The sequence below is a fragment of the Lissotriton vulgaris genome, chromosome 4_1 (assembly GCF_964263255.1).
Source record: "Lissotriton vulgaris chromosome 4_1, aLisVul1.2, whole genome shotgun sequence".
NCBI lineage: Eukaryota > Metazoa > Chordata > Amphibia > Caudata > Salamandridae > Lissotriton > Lissotriton vulgaris.
Window position 1 is genome coordinate 1,373,181,097 of NC_141691.1, and position 21,492 is coordinate 1,373,202,588.

Below are 21,492 nucleotides of genomic sequence, written 5' to 3' on the forward strand. Positions count from 1 at the left end.
GGCATCCTCTGCCATATCTAATATTTTCACCAAAGGCCCCGCAGTATCCAACAATTTGTCTTGCATGCTCGCCATGAGCAATCAATGACTTTTTGTCGGGTCTTTGACAAACTTAGTCAAAAAGGTAGTCATCTTGGCGTCAATCTCTGGTGTGACCGCAACCTTACCCTCCAAGGTGGGACGCAGGCACTCCGTCCGAAGGCAACTATGAACCTCCTGATCTAGGGACTTGCGTGATCTAGACGCCATATAGGCTGCCACCTTAGGGGCCGGAACCCATTGAGAGGAACGAGGGTTCAACAGGTCATCTGGGTTGAGCATATCCCCGCTCGGTTCCTCAGGAGTAGGTTGGCTGGGGTGGGAGGGACGCCATGAGCGTTCTGGTTCCCCATCACCATCCCCATCTGACGTCTGGGGTGACTCATCTGGGTCAATGGTAGGGACTTCGTCGGGAACCCCAGATGGACCAGCCTGACTCTCCTCCGGTTTACTAGGCAGTTCTGCATTTTTGGCGTCCAGGAATGCTCTCTTGAGTCTCGCAAAAGCGTCAAAGTCTACCCCAGCATCCTCAGAACGTTTCTGTTTGGGTTCTACTGTAGCAGCAGTGGGTTGGCCTGGAGGTAGGGGAGTGCTCGGCCCCGGAAGATCCTCCCCATAAGTGAGGGGTTTACATTGCGCTTGGAGTAAGTCTATTTTCTTCTCCAAAGGCTCAACCACCCTAGTCACTGCCTTTAGGATAGAGGAGTCCATTACCTGACAGAAGTGATCATCGACCGGTAGGTACATGATCTCTTCTGCCTCCTCATAGTAAGCCTCGTATTCCATCCTGGGATCAAAGATCAACCTCTCTGCGCAATAAAGGGGATTCAGGAAAGGGTAGAACCCTTGAATTGTAAGCCCCCAAGTATGAAGGCACAGTAAGGACCCTTGGGAACTTGCACCCTCTCAATTCCGAGGGAAAAATCACAATCCTGCCTGGGCCGGTCCCTGACAATGCTGTGGAATGGTCTTACCCGCAATGCGAGTGTTCAGGCTCCAGGCAGGGCTCCGATCACTAGAAAACCCAGCGCGTCAATATCGCGTACTAATTACTCCGTCTTCCCCCGCAGCGCATGTTCGTCTGAACTGCTTCGTGTGTACAAGAACGGCGGAATCAGATGACGCGCCGCTGCCTGGGGGGGTAGAGCTCTCCCCAGAGCTGCGACGTGAGGGCGCGCGGTCCCCTAGCGGCGGGAGGCCGCACCACGCTCGGAGCTTCAAATGACAATAAAGACCGCTAAAGGAGCGAAAGCCGCCCCCGCGGTGAAAACAACACTGAAATGCTGCAGGCAAGCGCGCAGCCCTTCCACCGGTGTCCGCAAGTGCACAAAACACAAATTAAGTAGCCAAACACAGCAAATCGTCAGCACAACAGAAGGAAAGAAAAACCACTCATCTGCATTCTGCTGGAGCAGCGAAGAAAGAGGAAGATAGAGCGCCGGCAGAAGAGGATATGAGGCGTCATGTCATATAATTGGCTGATGATGTTTAGACACTTTTCATGTTCATTTTTCCCTGTGTTCATGGGAAAGGAAGTTTTTTGTAATGTGTTGATACCTTAGAAAGGTTGCTGGAGAATTAAAGTGATGAAAGATAAAGCCTAATCAGAAGTCTCCGCCCCTGACATAGAACCTGTAATATATTCCTCTGTATCCTTGTTCACTTACCACATTAGTTTCAATTATTTCATTAATTAACACTGGGATGTACCCTACATTTTTGCATTTAACTAGGCCATATTGTTCACTTTTATTTTACTTTACTGTTTTTTTCATGTTTAAAGATGACATCTGATCTCAGTGCACCCCAGGCCACTTAATATTCAAATGCGGGGGTCTGTAGCTGACCCCGAGGACCACCAGATCCCCGGGGCTTTGAAAATACTCGGCGGGGGGCCATGCAGCCCCCCTCTTGGAGCCCTTTATGGCCCTTGGGACCCCCACCCCCCCAGGGCCGGCTCCTGCAATGTCCCGGGTTGCTCATCCCCGGGACATTGCTGTTTGCTATGGCAGGGTGGGAGCATAGCTCCCGCCCTGCCATAGCAAACTCTCTTTTGCTTCATTGAAGCCAAAGCAGGAAACATGCTCTCGCTTCAATCAAGCAAAGCAGGATTCCTTTTCCACAAGGGGAGCTGCATGTCTGCAGCTCCCTTTTTGGAAAAGCAAGGCTGGCTCCCGCAGGTGCGGGGAGCCAGCGGGACTGTGGGGGCATTGGGGCTCCCCCCACGGTCCCCAACAGAGAGGGCTAGCCCCGGGAGATGGGGTACCCAAAGCCAGAAGTGTCCTGGGAGGGGGGGGGGCAAGCGGTCCCTCTCCCCTTTCAGTATTATTAATATTTTTTTTAAACAGAGAGGCCAGGCCCCGGGGTTGGGGTCCCCGGGCCAGAAGTGGCCCGGGAGGGGGGCCACGTGGCCACCCTACCCAAAAAAATAAAAAAATAAAAAGGGTGGCCAGGCACTGGGGAATGGTGGGGAATGGTGTCCCCGGGGCCATATTGGCCTCTCGAAGGGGGCCACACAGCCCCCCTTCTGTTAAAAGAAGGATTAGGCCCTGGGGGATGGGGTCCCCAGGACCCCCCAAAAAGAAAATTAAGGGGGGCCACACAACTCCTTCTAAGAACGTTTTTTTTAAAAGCTGGCATTGTGCCGAGGCCCTGCACACGCCCAGCAACACTCTGCAAACGCGCCCCAGGGTGCAGTTTAAGTTGGGGAATTAATTCCTCTTTAATCCCGAGGGTCCCTGGGGGCCAACTAGCCCACCAGGTACCTCCAGTATGCCCCACAGAGCTGCATTGTAGAGAGGTGGTCCAAGGCCATGCCCCTTTGAACAACTCTCTGCAACACAGCTAAGTGGCGCTTACTGGAGGTACCGGTGGGCTAGTTGGACCCCAGGGACCCTCAGGATTCAAGGGGACTTAATCCCCCAACTTGCACTTACCCTCCCCTTACTCACATGTAAAATGTAAAAGTGTCAATAAAAATTACCACAATGTGTAATGTTCCTAACAATGTTAAATGTTAGTGAGTGTCGTTGCGCCCAATTGGAGCCGCGTTGAGGGAAGGCAGGCGATTAGCTGTTGCAGTAACCGTTTTCTGATTAGAAAGGAAGGATTCCCCAATATACGCTAAGGCTCATGAAGTCCTGTATTTGGGAACTTTAAGTTCTTACGCCAATTGGGCGCAACGACACTCACTAACATTTAACATTGTTAGGAACATTACACATTGTGGTAATTTTTATTGACACTTTTACATTTTACATGTGAGTAAGGGGAGGGTAAGTGCATCAACCCTTGTCCTGAAGAAGGGGGCTTTGACCTCCGAAACATGTTGACCTTTTGATATAGTGGTCTGGATACCCTAATACGTATCTATAAAAACCACGCCCTGCACTTTCATTTTAATAATACCAGCCGGGGATTTAATAAAGTATTTTTTTCCCACGTGCCAGGTATTTTTTAACCACTCACTTTTTTCACCTCACCTCACTCACACCTTTGTAATAAAACACACACCCCCACACATAGTTCACTTCAAGTGCTCCTGCGTATTCGCGAGTCGTAGCACGCCGCATCCCGTAGAGGGGTGCGAAGGCCCCGATGATGAAGCATGACACCAAGGGGCCTGTTGGTGTGTGAGGGGCATTTAAACAACACTGTGTGTTCCCCATCACTCTAGGGATCACTATCACTTTGAGTGGATTCCACTTTGTTTATTCGTATGACTAGGGAGACTGAATCCACTGACTCTCTCTCTCCCCCCTCCTGTTAACATTTGGGAGCGGAGAGATAAGCACCGCGCATCCCCGGCGGGACGAGCCGGGCCGGGCAGTGATGGAGACCGTCCATGCAAACGGAATTAGAAAAGGGCCGCGAGAAATGTCTAGAGAAGGGATAAGAAGTTTACTAACTCCGAGAGTCTGAAGCAGACAGGTGCTCAGAGATGGAAATCTTCAGGAGAGGTTAGAGCAGCAGAAAAGGAACTGCCATCGCTGGATAACAGATGCGCCAGGCGCTTAGCTGCAGCGCCGGCAGGGAATGCTTATATCAGACCCCCCAGGATATAGCGGCTTTTGTGGAGAAGTGGAGAAGTGTGGCTCACTGGTTAGAAGGGGCAGACCCTGAAGCAGAAGTCGGCCCGGGACAAAGGTTCAATTCCCGGCGCGGCAGGGTCTTGGGTCAATGTCCGTGGACTCGATAATTCTCGCCTAGGTGCCTACGCTAACCATGGGTCCCACTCTGCAACTCTGGGCAATAGCTTGCTTAATCTCCACAACGGCCCCAGCAGCGCCGGGGATGCCTGCCTTCACCTTGGGGGTGCCCTCTCACAGGGAAAGCCAGGACGGGTTCCCCAGCGGTATACAGCGCCAGGACACCACGTAACGAGGTAACAGTACGCTTTACAAGTATACATACATTACATTTTGTAAAAATGCCGCTCGATTTCTACAAAAGTGGCCGATTTTGTGGGCACTTTTGTAAAAATTGCGGCATTTTTACAAAAGTGCCGATTTCGCGGCAAACCGCGAAATCGCGATATCCTGGAGGGTCTTATATATATATATATATATATTCAATGAAAAAACCATTGGTTTTAGGCCATATATAGTTAGGAATTAGCATTTACAAAACCTTATTTTACTCGCATAAAACCATTGAAATTCCATATATAGTTAGAAGCGCTAACTATATATCGCGCACCCGCAATCCACTGCTGATGATGTCACATATTACATCATTCATGACATGGTCAGTGACATCACTGATGACATCACTGATGACATCTCAAATGACATCACTGATGACATCACTGATCACAACATCCAGTGATTGTATGTGTCTGTAAAGTTTAAATATGTTTCACATATTGAAGAATGAGTGGATGTATAAGTGTCTGGATGAAGAATTTAGTAGGTGCATGACTGACTGTATGAGTGAGTGATTAAATGTGTCTCACTGAGTGCATGGGTTAGTGACTAAACTGTCTTAATTTGTGCATCAGTATGTTTGTTGTTGTGTAAGCTGCTGCATGTGTTGATCAGTAGCTATAAGAGTGGCCATATGGGTTATTGATTGGTTGCCCAAGTATTTGAATGGGAGGCTGAGTGTGTGTGTGGGTGGCTGGGAGGTGCGTGACTCTGTGCATAGATGTGTAAGAAGTTGATTCACTAGGAGTATGAGTTCAAGAGTGCATGTGGAAACAGCTATATGGGCGGTTGACTATGCATGGGTGTGTTGGTGAGTGAATGGATTTCTCATTGCTACATGTGCAAGTAAGTACGTATGTAAAACACAATACATGTGAGAGTTGAGATATATAAATAACTGAACATAAGAGCCAGTGAATGTGTGAGTGGCTGTATCGATCACTGTGAGCTTGTATCAGGGATTATATAAGAGAATAAATATGTGTTATTATATGTTTGAATAAGTAAGATGTGTATAACTTTATAGTTGAGGAAATGGAGGTGTGATTGATTCTTTGCATGACTGACTAGGTGTGTGAGTAACTCCATGGATGAGTGACAGTCTGTGAGTGTCTGTTTATACTGAGTGTATGTAAGGTTATATTAGAGTCTGAAGAGGTTCATTGTATTATCACATGAGTGATGTGATCAGTGATGACAAATGAGATGTCATCAGTGATGTCATTTGAGTTGTCATCAGTGATGTCATCAGTGATGTCATTTGAGATGTCATCAGTGATGTCATTTGAGTTGTCATCAGTGATGTCATTTGAGATGTCATCAGTGATGTCATCAGTGATGTCACTGACCATGTCATGAATGATGTAATATGTGACATCATCAGCAGTGGATTGCGGGTGCGCGATATATAGTTAGCGCTTCTAACTATATATGGAATTTCAATGGTTTTATGCGAGTAAAATAAGGTTTTGTAAATGCTAATTCCTAACTATATATGGCCTAAAACCAATGGTTTTTTCATTGAATTTTCAAGGTTTTGTAAATGCAAATTCCTAACTATATATCCACTATAACCTATGGTTTTTTCTGTGAATTTCATTGGTTTTTTAATAGCAAATATGAAAAGCTTTAAAATGTCAAGTACGTGATAGATAAAAACATTTTCGTATTTATGCACGCTGATGTGCTTTGAACGCTGCACCCCCCCCTCCCCTCTTTTGTCTTAGTAGTACTCTCTCTTTGCAGATACTGAAGGGTAGTTAACGCAGGCCTTTACCCCTGTTGTAATCCGTCGTGCCTCCTTGTCTCTCCATTTGATTGATTGTTGTCCAAGCATTTACTGTTTTAGAATTGGTTCTCTTTGGATCATTCTCTATTTACAAACAAGCACAAAGTCGCAATACTCTGTTTAGTCTTTGCAGATAGTGAAAAATCGTGTAAAAAAATAAAAGTAATCGAGCAAAATCAGTAGGCCACTAATTGGATCTCTTTTTGACCTCGCTAAAATAGAAATATTAGGAACAACCCTTCATGAGAAATACGAAAATAGTGAGATGAACTGAGCTCCACACCATGAGGGCTGCAAGACAGCTCGGCTCCATCACCCATCCCGCACAAAATAACGACAAACCCTATGCAAATATTAAAAATATAGACAACACACCAGCAAAGAAACAGGGTAAAACATTTTATTAAAAAACTATTTACATAACGTTGGTTTATAAGATGATGTCAGTAGTGGACCGATGTGTGAATAGATCGAAAACAGCACAAGGCTCCAAGATCCGGATGGCAAGCTCCTGGATGTTGGGTGCCATAGTTTAGAGTTCTGAATTTCAGCCTTTTTCAATGCCTGTGCTTTGTTGAATCAAAATGGCGGCTTGACACAAAGCTGACTCAAGCGTTGCTACTGATGCTATGCAGACCAAAACTGGTTTTCAGTTTGTACATTTTTCTAGATTTTTCAATCCAAGTTTGGTTGACTTTGTAGAACGATGGCTTCAGATTTTCAACATACGGTGTGGTGGCGCTGACTGGGAGGGGGCGCTTCGCTCCTGCCCCCTCCCCAAGTAAGATTTTCATACGTGAAAGTACGTTAATGGTTTTGGTCCCTGAGATGCTTCGATGTCACTACCATTCTCAAATAGCATAAGTTCTGGATGTTGGGTGCCATAGTTAAGAGTTCTGAGCAGTGCTTGTAACACTGTCTGAAGCTTAGTTCCACCTACTGCAGCTTCACTATTCTCAAAGTAAGTGAGTGTCGTTTGTGGACCTGACTGCATTAGAAAACAATGTGATATGTTACCTTCCTAAACAGCTTGACGGAGGCCCCTGAGGGGCGGTGTGATGGCCATGGACTCGGAGAAGACGCTTGGCTCCGACACCCTCCCCAAGTCTTATAGCACTGGTGTAGCCTGAGATCGCCCCCGACATAGGCGGCCGGCTCCCGGGGTCCGGCGGAACTTTTTGCCTTTTGATGACTCTTCAATTCTGGACCTTGTCCCACAATCCGTTTGACCTGAAGACAAGCTGTAGTGGGGCGCCCCTTTATCGTTTTAGTTGCCATTCCGCCCGCTTTTGCTACACTGTGCCTCTTCCGCCATTCAGCTGTTTACCGCCCGCTCTTGCGACTACAGCGTCTCGCTCACCATGTAGTTGAGATGCGTCCGCTCTTGCGGTGCAGCGATAGGCGGCTGCCACAGGACTCTCAAAATGGCGGCCGGCTCTTCGGTTTTGGGCCTGGTCCACTAAAATGGCCCTGGGACACCTTGGAACTCGGACGCTTGTCTGCTAGGGCTTGGGTCCCATTCTCGAAAAGCGTCCCCTCAGCCGTGAAGATTCTACAAAAGTCTTGGGGGCCTCCGACTCCCGCAGGCTTCTGGTGGGGAGCGGCTGCCATGATTGCTCGTGGAATGGCCACGACGGAGCTATGAGATGGTAGTGGTCTCATGCTGACGCCAGCTTTAGTCTGAAACATCCAGAAACACTATAGACTACCAATTCGATCAGTTCCGGTAGCGCCCCAACATGACCCGGAAGAGAAGAACTTGCCCTCCCCTCTTTGACTGATGGTTCTTGTTGCCTGTCCCCTCTGTTGTCATTTAACAGAACTTTTTGGACTGCTGAAAGGGGTTGTGTTCTGAACGCTGGTTGGTGGAGACATTTAGACTATATTCTTGACCTACGTTGTCGCGTAATGCGTTTTATGACACGCCGCGTTAGCGCACCCGGAAGTGATCCGAGGCGCGGCGCGCAGCGCGTAACGTAAGCATAACAGGTCATGTGACTTGTTAATAAAACTTTTCATTGGTTCATTTTACTTTTGTTAATTTAATGATGAAAAGCTTGGTCATATGACCTAAAAATTACGCTTTTTATTATTTTCGAACAATATTTTTTTTCAAACATATGTTATAATATTCCAGGCTAATGTACTTTCCCGGAAAATTTACAACTGTCTTGCAAGTAAAATATATTCCTTTTTCGAGAAAAAGGGCGTTTCTTCCTTCCATGACGGAGCCGTTGAGTAAAAGAGATTCGGCCTGCTGTCTTAGTCGCCGATACGCCTGATTATCAGATTCTTATCGATCACTTTATGTTGCAGACATGAAAAACACAACTGCCCTTGACCATTTATCTTTACTGCGTTCCTACATATTATACCTTTTATCCGTCATGTAATTGGACTGCTTTATTTCACTTGCCTTTTACTGATTCGAAAACAGTCACTAAAAGTAAAAACTTTACAAATGTAAATACTACTACCGTGTTTTGTTTTAAAAACCTTTATTGTGAAAATGTCAGTATACAAATACGGGCCTATAACCACGTGGGCCGGCCACGGAGCAAACTGAAATCGTATATGATGAGGAGACATTTACACTGTAGAAGAACGTAACGAGCGGGCCATTAGGTGACAAGAACAAAGGTGTCTAACAGTTGCGGAATCGGTGGACGTACATTTTGTAATTAAAATACGACAGGGCCACTTACAATAACATTTTCTAGATATACATTTGCGGGCAAGGAGTTACGAGTCCCATTTATACCGGCGCCATTTTGGGCGAGGCCGGGCAGGTCCAAGATATAGTCAAAATGTCTCCACCAACCATCGGCCAGACCAGAACCCCTTTCGGCCCTTTATGCTACAAGATGGTGTCTTCCATTCAGAAAATATTGGTGGCAGCATTTTGAAAGGAAACAGAAACAGCCGTTCTCCTAGTGAGTTTCACATTGTTACATTTAGGAAGAATGTTGAAGAGTAGTATGTGGAAAATCTGAAGCCATTTTTCTACAAACTCTCAATCAGACTTGGATGGAAAAAAAAAACCTGAAGAATGTACAAACTGAAAACCAATTTTTGTCTGTATAGCACCAACAGTAACGCTTGAGTCAGCTTTGTGTCAAGCCGCCATTTTCATTCAATCAATAGCGTCCCCCTGCACACATTCAGGGACCTGGTCGTGTCTTCAGATGAAACGCATTGTAGGAAAAGAAGCAGAAAGGAAAAGGAAAAAAGTTCCGCCGGACCTAGTGAAGCTGCAGCAGGTGCAAATAAGCTTCAGACAGTCTTACAAGCACTGCTCAGAACTCTCAACTGAGGCACTCAACATCCAGGACTTGCCATTCGGATCTTGGTGCCTTGTGCTGGTTCCGACCTATTCACACATCGGTCCACTACTGACATCACCTCATAAGCCAACGGGGCACCCCACGCCGACTTTCGGCGCAGCATTGTAGGATGGCCACACCAGTGCGGCAACTTGCTGGACACAACATCGGGGCCATCCAGATCTCGGCGCGTTCGACTCACTGTACCGCAACAGTGACCGCAACTCAGCTGGACACGCCGTCTTTCGGCGCAGCATTGTAGGATGGCCACACCAGTGCGGCAATTTGCTGGACACCACCTCGGTGCCATCCGGATCTCGGCGCGTTCGAGTCACTGTACCGCAACAGTGACCGCAATTCAGCTGGACACGCCGTCTTTCGGCGCAGCATTGTAGGATGGCCACACCAGTGCGGCAATTTGCTGGACACCACCTCGGTGCCATCCGGATCTCGGCGCGTTCGAGTCACTGTACCGCAACAGTGACCGCAATTCAGCTGGACACGCCGTCTTTCGGCGCAGCATTGTAGGATGGCCACACCAGTGCGGCAATTTGCTGGACACCACCTCGGAGCCATCCGGATCTCGGCGCGTTCGAGTCACTGTACCGCAACAGTGACCGCAACTCAGCTGGACACGCCGTCTTTCGGCGCAGCATTGTAGGATGGCCACACCAGTGCGGCAATTTGCTGGACACCACCTCGGTACCATCCGGATCTCGGCCCGTTGTGCTGCCTTCGGCCTATTCGCACATCGGTCCGCTACTGACGCCGCCTCACGTGCCAACGGATTTTCTACGCTTTTTGTAGCCCTATGCCGCATAACAGGTCATGTGACTTGTTTATAAAACTTTTCATTGGTTCATTTTACTTTTGGTTTCCTAAAGATGGAAGGCTTGGTCATATGACCTAAAAATAACACTTTTCATTGGTTTAGAACATTTTTTTTTCCCAAACGATGAAAGCCCCACCTTGTTTCTGGATCATTCAGACTGAAGCTGGCGTCAGCATGAGAGCACCACCATCTCGTGGCTCCGTCGTGGTCATTCCGCGAGCAATCATGGCAGCCGCTCCCCACCGGAAGCCTGCGGGAGTCGGGGGCCCCCAAGACTTTTATACAATCTTCACGGCTGAGGGGACGCTTTTCGAGAATGGAGCCCAAGCCCTAGCAGGCAAGCGTCCGAGTTCCAAAGTGTCCCAGGGCCATTTCAGTGGACCAGGCCTAAAACCGAGGAGCTGTCCGCCATTTTAAGAGCCATGTGGCAGCCGCCTATCGCTGCACTGCAAGAGTGGGAGCAACTCAACAACATGGTGAGCGAGACGCTGTGGCCGCAAGAGCGAGCGCAACTCAGCTAGATGGCCGCCACCTGGGGAGGCCCGTTCACGCCGGCTCCCCCACGCCCCCCCCCCGGGCCGCCGCACGCCAATTTTCGGAGCAGCATTGTAGGATACCAAAACCAGTGCGGCAGTTTACTGGACATCACCTGGGTGCCTGTCGTACATGTTGTGTCAGCCATGTGACACTGGACACAGACCGCTACTGACGAGGCCTCCCCCCGCACCACCCGGGACGCCCCACGCTGTTTTTCTGTGCTGCATTGTAGGATCCCTAAACCAGTGCGGCACCCAGGCGACATCACCTGGGTGCCGTCCAGAACTCTGCACGTTGTGCTGCCTTGGGACTATTCGCACAACAGACCGCTACTGACGAGGCCTCCCCCCGCCCCACCCGGGACGCCCCACGCCAATTTTCGGAGCAGCATTGTAGGATCCCTAAACCAGTGCGGCACCCAGGCGACATCACCTGGGTGCCGTCCAGAACTCTGCACGTTGTGCTGCCTTGGGACTATTCGCACAAAAGACAGCTTCTAACCATTGTTGCTTTTTGTGTTGAGAAATGTTTAAATGTTTTTAGTTTTTGTTCCGTTCGTTAAAGTTAGTAGTTAATAAAGTTTTATAACCTTACTTTGTTGGAGTGTTATCTATTTTTTTTAAAACGGGTGAATGGGGCCTTGAATCGGGTTATTGTCATGTGTGGGCTTTGGAAGTGTGCTGCTGCAGGATCGGACATTTCAAACTCAAATGCACGTTCTTTTTCTTACCTTTCCGAAGCATGGAGCGCAATAGCAGGCAGAGAAAGGGTGATGCACGTGTTGAACACTACCTGACCTGGCAAGTTGCTGGCAGTGCCCCCCCGCCCGCTCCTGAAAGAGGGCACACACACACCGCCGCCCCGAGTACTTCACAAATCTTTAAAAGACCATGCGCTTGTTCATGAGGCTTAAATGGTTTATCACCTCTTCTAGAACCCCTGCATCGACCCTCTGACGTTTCATGGAAAAATTACCATGTAACACAATACCAAGCCCTGTCAGCTGAAACCCCCAAGGAATCGTGGGGCATATTATCAAGGGGGTTTATCTCCGCTTTTTTGGCTTTAAAAGCCATGAAAGCGGAGATAAAATTATTTCCCTATTACCAAGCTGTCGCTAACACCAGTTAGTGACAGCTAAAAGGAGATAGCGACCATCTTGGGCCCCGCTTTGCATGTCAGTGATACTTATCACTAATGACATGCAAAGTGGCGTGCCAAGATGTTAGCGACTGGAAACAGTCCCTAACATCGCTACCTTCTATTACCAACTTTTGGAGATATTTGCGCTAAGCGCGAATATCTCCAAAATCTAACACCTGCCCTGAGCAGTTCTTAGCCATGTTATCCAATGGGAGGTGGATAACATGGCTAAGAGCATTAGGTCGATAATACATGAATATCGCTGACTTTTCTGCGATAATAGCAAGGTTTATCTGCGATAAAAATCGCCGATGTGCGGCGATAATTTTTGTCTCTAAACAAGTTAGAGACAAAAATTATCGCTAGTTGTTCGTAATATGCCCCCGGGTTTTTGCTTGCAGAAATCGGGAGGCGGGAGACTAGCACTGAAATCAGTAGTCACACGCCTGAATCAGGAGGATTGGCATGTCTGAATTCTCTACATCTGGGGCCATAAACTACATCCGCAGGGGTAGGTGATAGCCTGGGACCAGCCTGGCATCTAAAATGGCTGCCGTGCACGACAAAATTGTGGCATTCGAAAAAAGGCAAGATGGCGCAGCCGCTGGAAGAGATGTATCAACATATATCAGCCTCCTCAGCCACCCTCAGGAAACATAGGGGATTAGGATACGTCTCCCGCACCCCCTTATACCTAGTACTTTAATTAACGAAGCACAAAATGGCGAATTCCCGTTTCGCTACCAGTTTGCGGCCCAGTTCGCGGCCCGTGAAGCGCTTCTACCGTGAAAAATCATTTTTTTTTTATTTTCCCCACGGGACCCTTTAATAACCCCAACAACATTCCTAGGGGGTCAAGAGGGGGATACCTTGCCCCCTTTCATTAAATTCCCCCTTAGTTTTTCACCTTTTCTTCTCTCTCGATCCTACCGAGAGACAAGATGGCGGCCGCTCCGGACTGTCACGCAGCAAAAAAAAAAAAAAGCTCACGCACAGCCACTGGAAGAGATGTATCAACATATATCAGCCTCCTCAGCCACCCTCAGGAAACATAGGGGATTAGGATACATCTCCCGCACCCACTTATAACTAGTAATTTAATTAACGAAGCACAAAATGGCGAATTCCCGTTTCGCTACCAGTTCGCGGCCGCGCTTCTACCGTGAAAAATCATTTTTTTTTTATTTTCCCCACGGGACCCTTTAATAACCCCAACAACATTCCTAGGGGGTCAAGAGGGGGATACCTTGCCCCCTTTCATTAAATTCCCCTTTCGTTTTTCACCTCTTCTTCTCTCTCGATCCTACCGAGAGACAAGATGGCGTCCGCTCCGGACTGTTTAGAATGTTGACAGACACCGGAGAGCCAATCAGCTTTCTGCGCGCAAAGTTCCGATAAGCGAAAAGTAAGCGGACCGGATCGCTGCCCGGAGCGCTGTTACAGATATATATCTTGATTTAAACGTTAATTTCTCAAAATCCACTGAAGCACATATATTGAGACCTAGCAAAGGCACATCGGGCTAACAGTCCCTACAATTTTGCCAAGTTTCGTGCAAATCCATTCAGCCGTTCGAGCTAAAAGTGAGTCCAACCGCCCTATGGAAAAATGAATGGGAAAAACGCGTTTTGGGACCCCCCTTTTTTCTCAGGCCCCCCTTGACGAAACCCCCCCAAATTTTTAGGGGCTGCTCAGAAACAAAATGTGCCATTTTCCTGAAAATTTCAGCCGATTCCGTCCACAAACGCCAAAGTTATTAGGCATAGAATTTTCAGAAATCCCATAGGGAAAAAATCCTAACTATATATACCTACTGGCTATTGCCAGTAGGTAATATATATATATATATATATATATATATATATATATATATATATATATATATATATATATATATATATATATATATATATATATATATATATATATATATATATATATATATATACATATATATATCCAACACACACACACTAGTATCTATCTACATGCATACATATAATCACATTTTAATTGTTTACATACACAGGCATATGTGGACATTAGTGTTTGAATATGTTGATTATGTAGGAAAAAGCCAACTCTTGAGTAGTCTCTGAAGATAAGATAGTTATCCTTGGATCAAATGCTTGGCGGTATGAATTCCATAGTTTGGCTGCTTAAACAGAGAAAAATTAACTACCTACAGTCTTTTTCTTGTGTGGTGGGATTTTGTGACGAGTTGCCAATCTTGAGTGGAGGTACCTTTGTTGATCGTATTTGGGTGATTTTATTCCTGACAAAAAGCAGTCCTGATGCATGTATTGCTTTAGGGATGATACAAAGTAGATTGAAGGTGGATCTTCTGGCAACCAGTAACCAATGTGGGGCCCTCAAGGCAGGGGAGTTGTGGGTTTGTGGCATTACATGTAGGAGTACTCTGGTAGCAGAGTTCTGAATCTGTTGTAGTCTTTTCAGAGTTGATAATGATGATTCCTGGTAGAGGCCATTGCATTGACGCAATCACATTTAGACAGTAGAAAAGAGACAGTAGCCTGGACTATGTGTGGAAATCCCAGATGGGGGGAAATGTTTTGCAGAGTTTTCATAGTAATGAAGCTTGCTCTTGGTAATTAGTCCATTTGGGCATTCATTGATTACTTGGAGTCCATGGTAATTCCAAGGTTTCTTTCATCCTTAGATACTTTAGGAGGTGGTCCCAGATCGTCAGACCAGGCACAGAATGAGTCGTAATTTTTCAAGTTGCCACATGTGAGTATTTCAGATTTGGAACCATTCAATTTGAAATGGCTCAATTTTATCCACTGATAATCAGCTCTGAGGTAACTGAACATTTTTGAGTTTCCAATGTATTTTGGGCTTTCCAGTTTAAGGCGCATGTGTGTGCCATCTGCATAGTTATAGCATGTGAGCTGAAATTCATTGATCAATGCTAGCAATTAATTTATTTAGATGTTGAAGAGCATGGGTAAGATGATAGAGCCTTGAGGCCCCCCTGCTTTTGTGGAGTAGGGTTTGGATGAGAAATCGGGAGTACAGATGACATTTGTTCTGTTTTGAAGGTAGGATGTGAAACAGTCAAGAGCAGACCTTTCCATGCCAGCTTCGTAGAGTCTTTATATTAGGGTGTCATGGCCAACTGTGTCGAGGGCAGCTGAGAGGTCCAAGAGAAATAGTGCAGCAACCCTGTTACGGTCTTCTGTTTTTAAGATCAGCAAAGATGACAATGAGGGTAAATTCTGTGCCTCACCTTCAGCAGAATCCCTTTTGGTAGTCTGTAAGTATTGAGTTATTGTGACTGAATTGTGATAACTGGGTGAATGCAAATTTTTCTTTCAGTTTGTCCAGGAAAGGTCCATTTGTAATTGGTCTGTAGTTGTTGGGATCATGCGGATCTTGGTTTATTTTCTTTAATAATGGGTATATGTAAGCCTTTTTTAAAGACTTCTGGAAAGATTCCTGTGGTTAAAGAATTATCGATGATTCTGCTTACTGGTGTAGCAGCAGAGGTAGATAAAAAAAAAATCTGAAAATTTGCGTTGGGCAATGTTCAGAAGACCAGCAAGAAGACCTGCTTGCTGTGACCAGATCCATAAAGTCACTTTGTGATATTTGTTTGAAGGAATGCAGAGGCTGGGTTAGACTATTCTTGGGGGGGGTTGGGAATGGATTGGTGCTAGTGGTTTTCCTTTGTTTTAAATGAGCCTAAGGTGTCTGCTGTGGCTGTGTTATAATTTAACAGTTTTTCAGTGAAAACATGAGTAATCCGATGAGTTCTTTCTTTGAATTTAGGTTTATGAATTTCGGTGCAAATTTGATAAAATTCTCTATGTGTACATTTGGCATTTTAAATTTAGTCTGACATTATCTCTTTTTAGATTTTTTGATTGTTGATTTGTATATTCTGTTAATTTTGTGTAGGTGAAATTTGACTTGATTGCTGTTTGTTTTGAGCCATGTGCATTGTGGCTTTCTAGTTTGTTGTTTTATATTTTTTAGTTTTCTATTACCCTAAGGTGCTTGCTTTCTTTTCGTTTGTTCGGTTTTGTTGTTCTCAGTGGTAGGATATCTAAAACTTCCTGTGGCCACTCACAAAGTTTTTTAACTGAATTTATTGCATCTAGATCTGTGTCTGATGTTAGTTGCGTTCCTAAGTATTCAAAATTTAGGGCCATATTATCAAGAAAGGGCGATACATTATCACCGCTTTTATTGGCAGGAAACTGCCGCTAAACCGGTGATAATGGGCTTGATAATATGCTCTTGTGAATTCCCATAGAAGCCCAGGTTCTGGTGTTAACCTGGGCTTTTAAGGGAATTCACAAGGGTATATTATCAAGCCCATTATCGCCGCTTTAGCGGCAGTTTCCTGCTGATAAAAGCAGCGATAATATATCGCCCTTTCTTGATAATATGGCCCTTAGTTTGTACCACTGTCAGTAAATGCATATAAAGTGGTCGTAAATGTGTTGATTTGTGCCTTTTTATTTTGCCAAGCTACCAAATGGTGGTCTGGCCATGGACTGAAGTAATCTATAGAAAGTTACCTAGTTCTGGATTTGCACAAATGACATTGAGGATATGTCCAGCCACGTGTGTGGGTTTGTGTACGATCATATGTAGGTTCAGTGTGACTAGGCCAATGATGGTAGTTTTTGGATAGGGCATATTTGGTTTGTCAAACCAAATGTTCAGGTCACCAAGAATGAATAGGTTGAAGTGTAGTTCTAAAAGGTTTGAAACTGTGCCTAGAAATGTGTCTGAGAATGTTGCATTGATAGGTGGTGATCTGTAAAGGAGAAAGAAGTTACAGGAGAAAGTTGGCTTAGGGTAGCATCCGGTTATGAGGGCCACATAACCTTGGTGAGATTGTTTGCTTGAATACAACAGCTAGTCCACCTTTCCTTTTGCCTATACAATGTTGTGGAACTATTTGACTGGAGGAATGGCTTTCATCTCCCAACAGTGATTCAGTTATGAAGAGTAAGTCAGGTTGTGTGTCAGTAAATAGGTCGTAGATGTGGTGATTGTTTCCAGAGAGTTATCAAACATTTATTAGTAGGCAGTTTAGAGAATTATTTTTTCGTGGTGGTGTGACTTTGTTTTCTGGAAGAGTGAGAGTATTTTTGGAACTTGTAGCAGGTGTGTCATTAGTGCTTTTTTTAACTGTATGAGGATAGCAATAGTCTTGATTTTTATATCACATTCCTCCTCCAGCAGGCTTAGAAGGCATTTGTTGGGTCTGCGTGTGTAAGTGGTGAAGATGGTAGTTGAGAGTGAGTTGATAAGCTGTCTTTGTTTTGCAGGGCAGCCTGGCTGTGTAATAGACAGGGAGATGTGAAGTTGCGAAGAGTGGCATGTTTATTTTGTGTGCATCTGTTTAGGGTGTAAGATGTATGGAATAAGGGTGGTGGTGGAGAACATGGTTCATGTTTTAAGGTTCTAAATTGTGTAATGTTTGGAGGAAGGTGGATGAGAGTTGTATCAGCATATTAGTGGTAGGTGTTAGTAGCGATAGAAAATTTGTAAGTAAAGATGGTTTAGGATTTCTAATTTTTTTATAGTCATGAGGTTTGGAGTGGGTGTTTGTTTCTAATTTGTGACTGAATGTATTACGGAATATTGTATGTGTGTGAGATTTTAATCTGCTGATGTGTGCTATGTTTTGTTTTGGTGGAGTAGTGAGAGGAGATATTCCTGTAGTGCTTTTCTGGTAGGGATTTGTATGTAAAGTACTGTTGGTGAGTTGAAGTTGAATGGTAAAGGGGGAGGTGATGTATTTTGGAAAAGACTGTATGTGGTGTGGGAGAGGGGATGGACTAGACTTATGAGTGTTTGTGTTCCATTTGATAGCAGGAATAGGTAATAAGTGTGGTGGAGTGAAGTGTAAGGAATGTTTGCTTGTGTGTTTGTGGTAAAACGAATAGAAGGGTGTTGGTGTATGATATATTGGGAGACTGAGTATAGGTTAGGTGGTGACAGAAAGGGAGCATGTGTCTGGATGTGTGTGTCTGGATGGATTTAAGTTATGTATAATGTAACTTTGTGTTGTGTTGGTGATGTGTTGATATGTTAGTGGTATAGGACAGAGTGGTGTTTTGTGTGAGAGTGTACTTGGCATTGTGTGGTAGTTTGGATACAAGGGTGTATAGGTGTGGTTTATGGGGTTTTGTAGTGGTTGTTGTTACACTGAAGTATGGGTAGGGTTTGTTTCTGGTAAGTGAGTAGTTTGCATTTACCATGGGAATGTAAATATGTTTGGGGATGTGAATGGCTTAGGGTGTTTGCTTGTGAATGATAAAAAAGGGCTGCATTTATGGTGCTAGGCTTGACTTGTCTTGTATAGGCCCAAACAGGCAACTGCCCTTGTCCTCTCTGCCCCTAGCTTCGACGTCCAGGCTGAGAAGCTCTGAGTCCTATGGTTAAATTGCACTAGGTCAGGTGACCTTTGTTTGGCCAAGGGGAACCCTATCCCTAAACCTGACCTAGCCCTAAGCCTCAGTATAAATGGTGAGACCTATCCCTTTCAACCAATCAAGAGCTAAACCCTAGGCACTAAGTCAAATAGAAAGCATAGCCCTAGGAATCAATCAGAACCCCCGACCTATCAGCCAATCAGAACTCTAACCCTAAGCACTAAGTCTAATAGAAACCTTAGACCTAGGAACCAATCGGAGCATAGCTGCACCAATCAGTACGAAACCTATATAAGGGGCACATTAACACAAACTGGGGGGCAGGGAACTGGCCCTGAAGTCAGGATCTCCTTGGATACAGACAGGCTGTAATGACCAAATCTTAAGCCGCTAAAATGCTGCTTTTTGCGCACTTTAACAAATCACTTTTCTAGCCAAAAACAAGTGCTTCATACACTTTCCAAGCACAGTTTAAACCAGGAAGCAGATTAAGCAGTCTCTTAAATTCAATCTGGTTAACCTCTGAGATGTATTTTTTCTTTTTTTACCTTTGCTTAGGCAAAGTACTCCTAGTTACTTATATTTGGAATGGAATAGGCTCTTGTACAAATCAGTAAATCCCCAAAGGCATCCTGAGCCGAAAGGGGCGTTGAAATTCTTAACCTCACAAGTGGCAAATATTTAGGTAGTCACCAACTTTACGCAGCATTCCTGCCCTGGAACACCCACTCCCTGTCCTAGAGAGCAGGCTAACTCCCACATTATATTACACTATGGAGGAATATTATTGTGTATATGTTATGGATTTATGAGTGCAAATTCACGTTTCGTGAATATAAAGAGTCTATTCCCAATAATAATTCATATCATGTTCACATTAAGTTGAACTTAGATGCGCAAATGACATTGCAAATAAAGCCAGTGTTGCATAGAAAAGCAAGACATGAGGGAAAACATTGCTAAATCGAAAGAAAAAATAAATTCATACAAAGTACAGTAAATAGTTTTTAGCGTTCTGAATTCCAGACATTATTCTACACCACAGGTAAATACTCACCCAACGGGTTAGGGAAACAAGTGAATGCGCACTTCCCATGTTTCTGTTTCTTCAGACATTGAAAATGTATGTAAGCGTATACTGTACACTTTAAAAAAATATATTAACCTCAGGGTATGTAAATAAATAACGGCATTCCTTCAAGCCTGGCGATAAATTATATATTTGATTTTCCAAACCTAAATAACAATTTGCAATGAAATATATTCTGTGACTACAAGGATTGGAGCAGCAAGTCATTGAAATACCGAGTTGCTTAGGGAGAAACAAATGCTTCTAAAATCCAGCATTGGTTCCCAGCGGTCACTCTTTAGATTTATTTCATGTTTTCTAAGAAAAAAAGGCAATAAAAAACAATACTTCTTCTGTGAACACATAGAATGGCTCTCCTGGAAGTGAGCTCTATTATAATGAATGACGAGGTTCTTCCAACGACATTAATTTAAAAGTGTGGTATTTACACTAATCAAGCAGTGACACTATACCTGGCCGTTGATTAAGCCTCTAAAAAGCTTGGCCTACGGTTGCCTGATAACCTATGCACCAAGAAAGTCATCCTTTTTTGTCATATAATTTCATATAAAAACTGCCGCTTTACAGACCACCAAGTTGCTGTCTACTTCGTTATAGGTTGATGTCGGTGACAGGAAATTTGTCTGAAAGGCAGATGGCACCTTCCCGCCATCTGTGGAGGAGCAACTGGCAGCAGCATCGCCAGATCCAGAGAAAGTCACATGACTGCCCAGCAGGTGCATCTAAGACTCGACACCAGGTGCTGGTTAACGAGGTCTCCAAGGGCCTGGTTGGAAAAAAATAAGGGGCATATTATCAAGCCTGTGCGCTAAAATTATCGCCGCTTTATCGGCCGAAAACTGCCGATAAAGCGGCGATAATGGGCTTGATAATATGCTCTGTGGAATTCCAATCGAAGCCCATGTTAGATATCTTCACATCTAACATGTGCTTCGATTGGAATTCCATAGAGCATATTATCAAGCCCATTATCGCCGCTTTATCGGCCGTTTTCGGCCGATAAAGCGGCGATAATTTCAGCGCACAGGCTTGATAATATGCCCCTAACTTTTTCTGAAAACAAGTCGGACAAATTGAGACTACTCTTCTGGCTAAGAGCCAACATCAATCTCTTCCCATATGAACTACTCAGGTTCTTTTCCTCATCATGCAGCATCTGCCATTAGCAAACAGGACAGGTTAGGCTTTTACATAGTTCATGCACACCTGCACATTGGGACACTACACCCACCCACTCATTGATGTAGATCACATTTGCTCGCACTTATGTGACATAGTAATATATACACCTGGAGACATGTATTATAACTGAGCAAGCATGCCCTCACATACCGATACTAAATGTGCTCATGCTCAGACTCACAGACACAGGTCGATGTTCAACACAGTGGGACCCTCACCCTCTGCAACCTCCACAAATATAGAGAGCATCTGATCCGACACAGACAGTAAATCATAATTGCTTCTCTGTCAGGCTTCGCAAGGTGTGGTTGGGGAGTACTTGAAGGGAGAGACTCAGCCCGGGGCTTGGGTAAACTGCTGCCCTCCCTAATAAAGGTCCAACCCCAGTGAGATAGGGTGGTGAAGCACGAGACGAAGGAGCAGAGGCGAGAACAAGGAGCTGGCTCCCAACTTGGCAATATCATAAAACCTAAATCTACAGCTGAAGTGGTGTGTGGTAGAATGTTTGTATGATACAAAAAACAATGGTCCTAGACCTTATTTTTACAAGACACAAATCAGTTCACCTATTTGGTATGTTCAGTAAATTATTTCATGAGCTAGCTTAAAAAACAGTGTAACACCTCATAGTACTCAATACTTTATTCAAAATTAAACAGAGAAGTGCAACAACCCTTAGTTCAATTCACCATGCATTTTATTCTCATGTCAATTGGT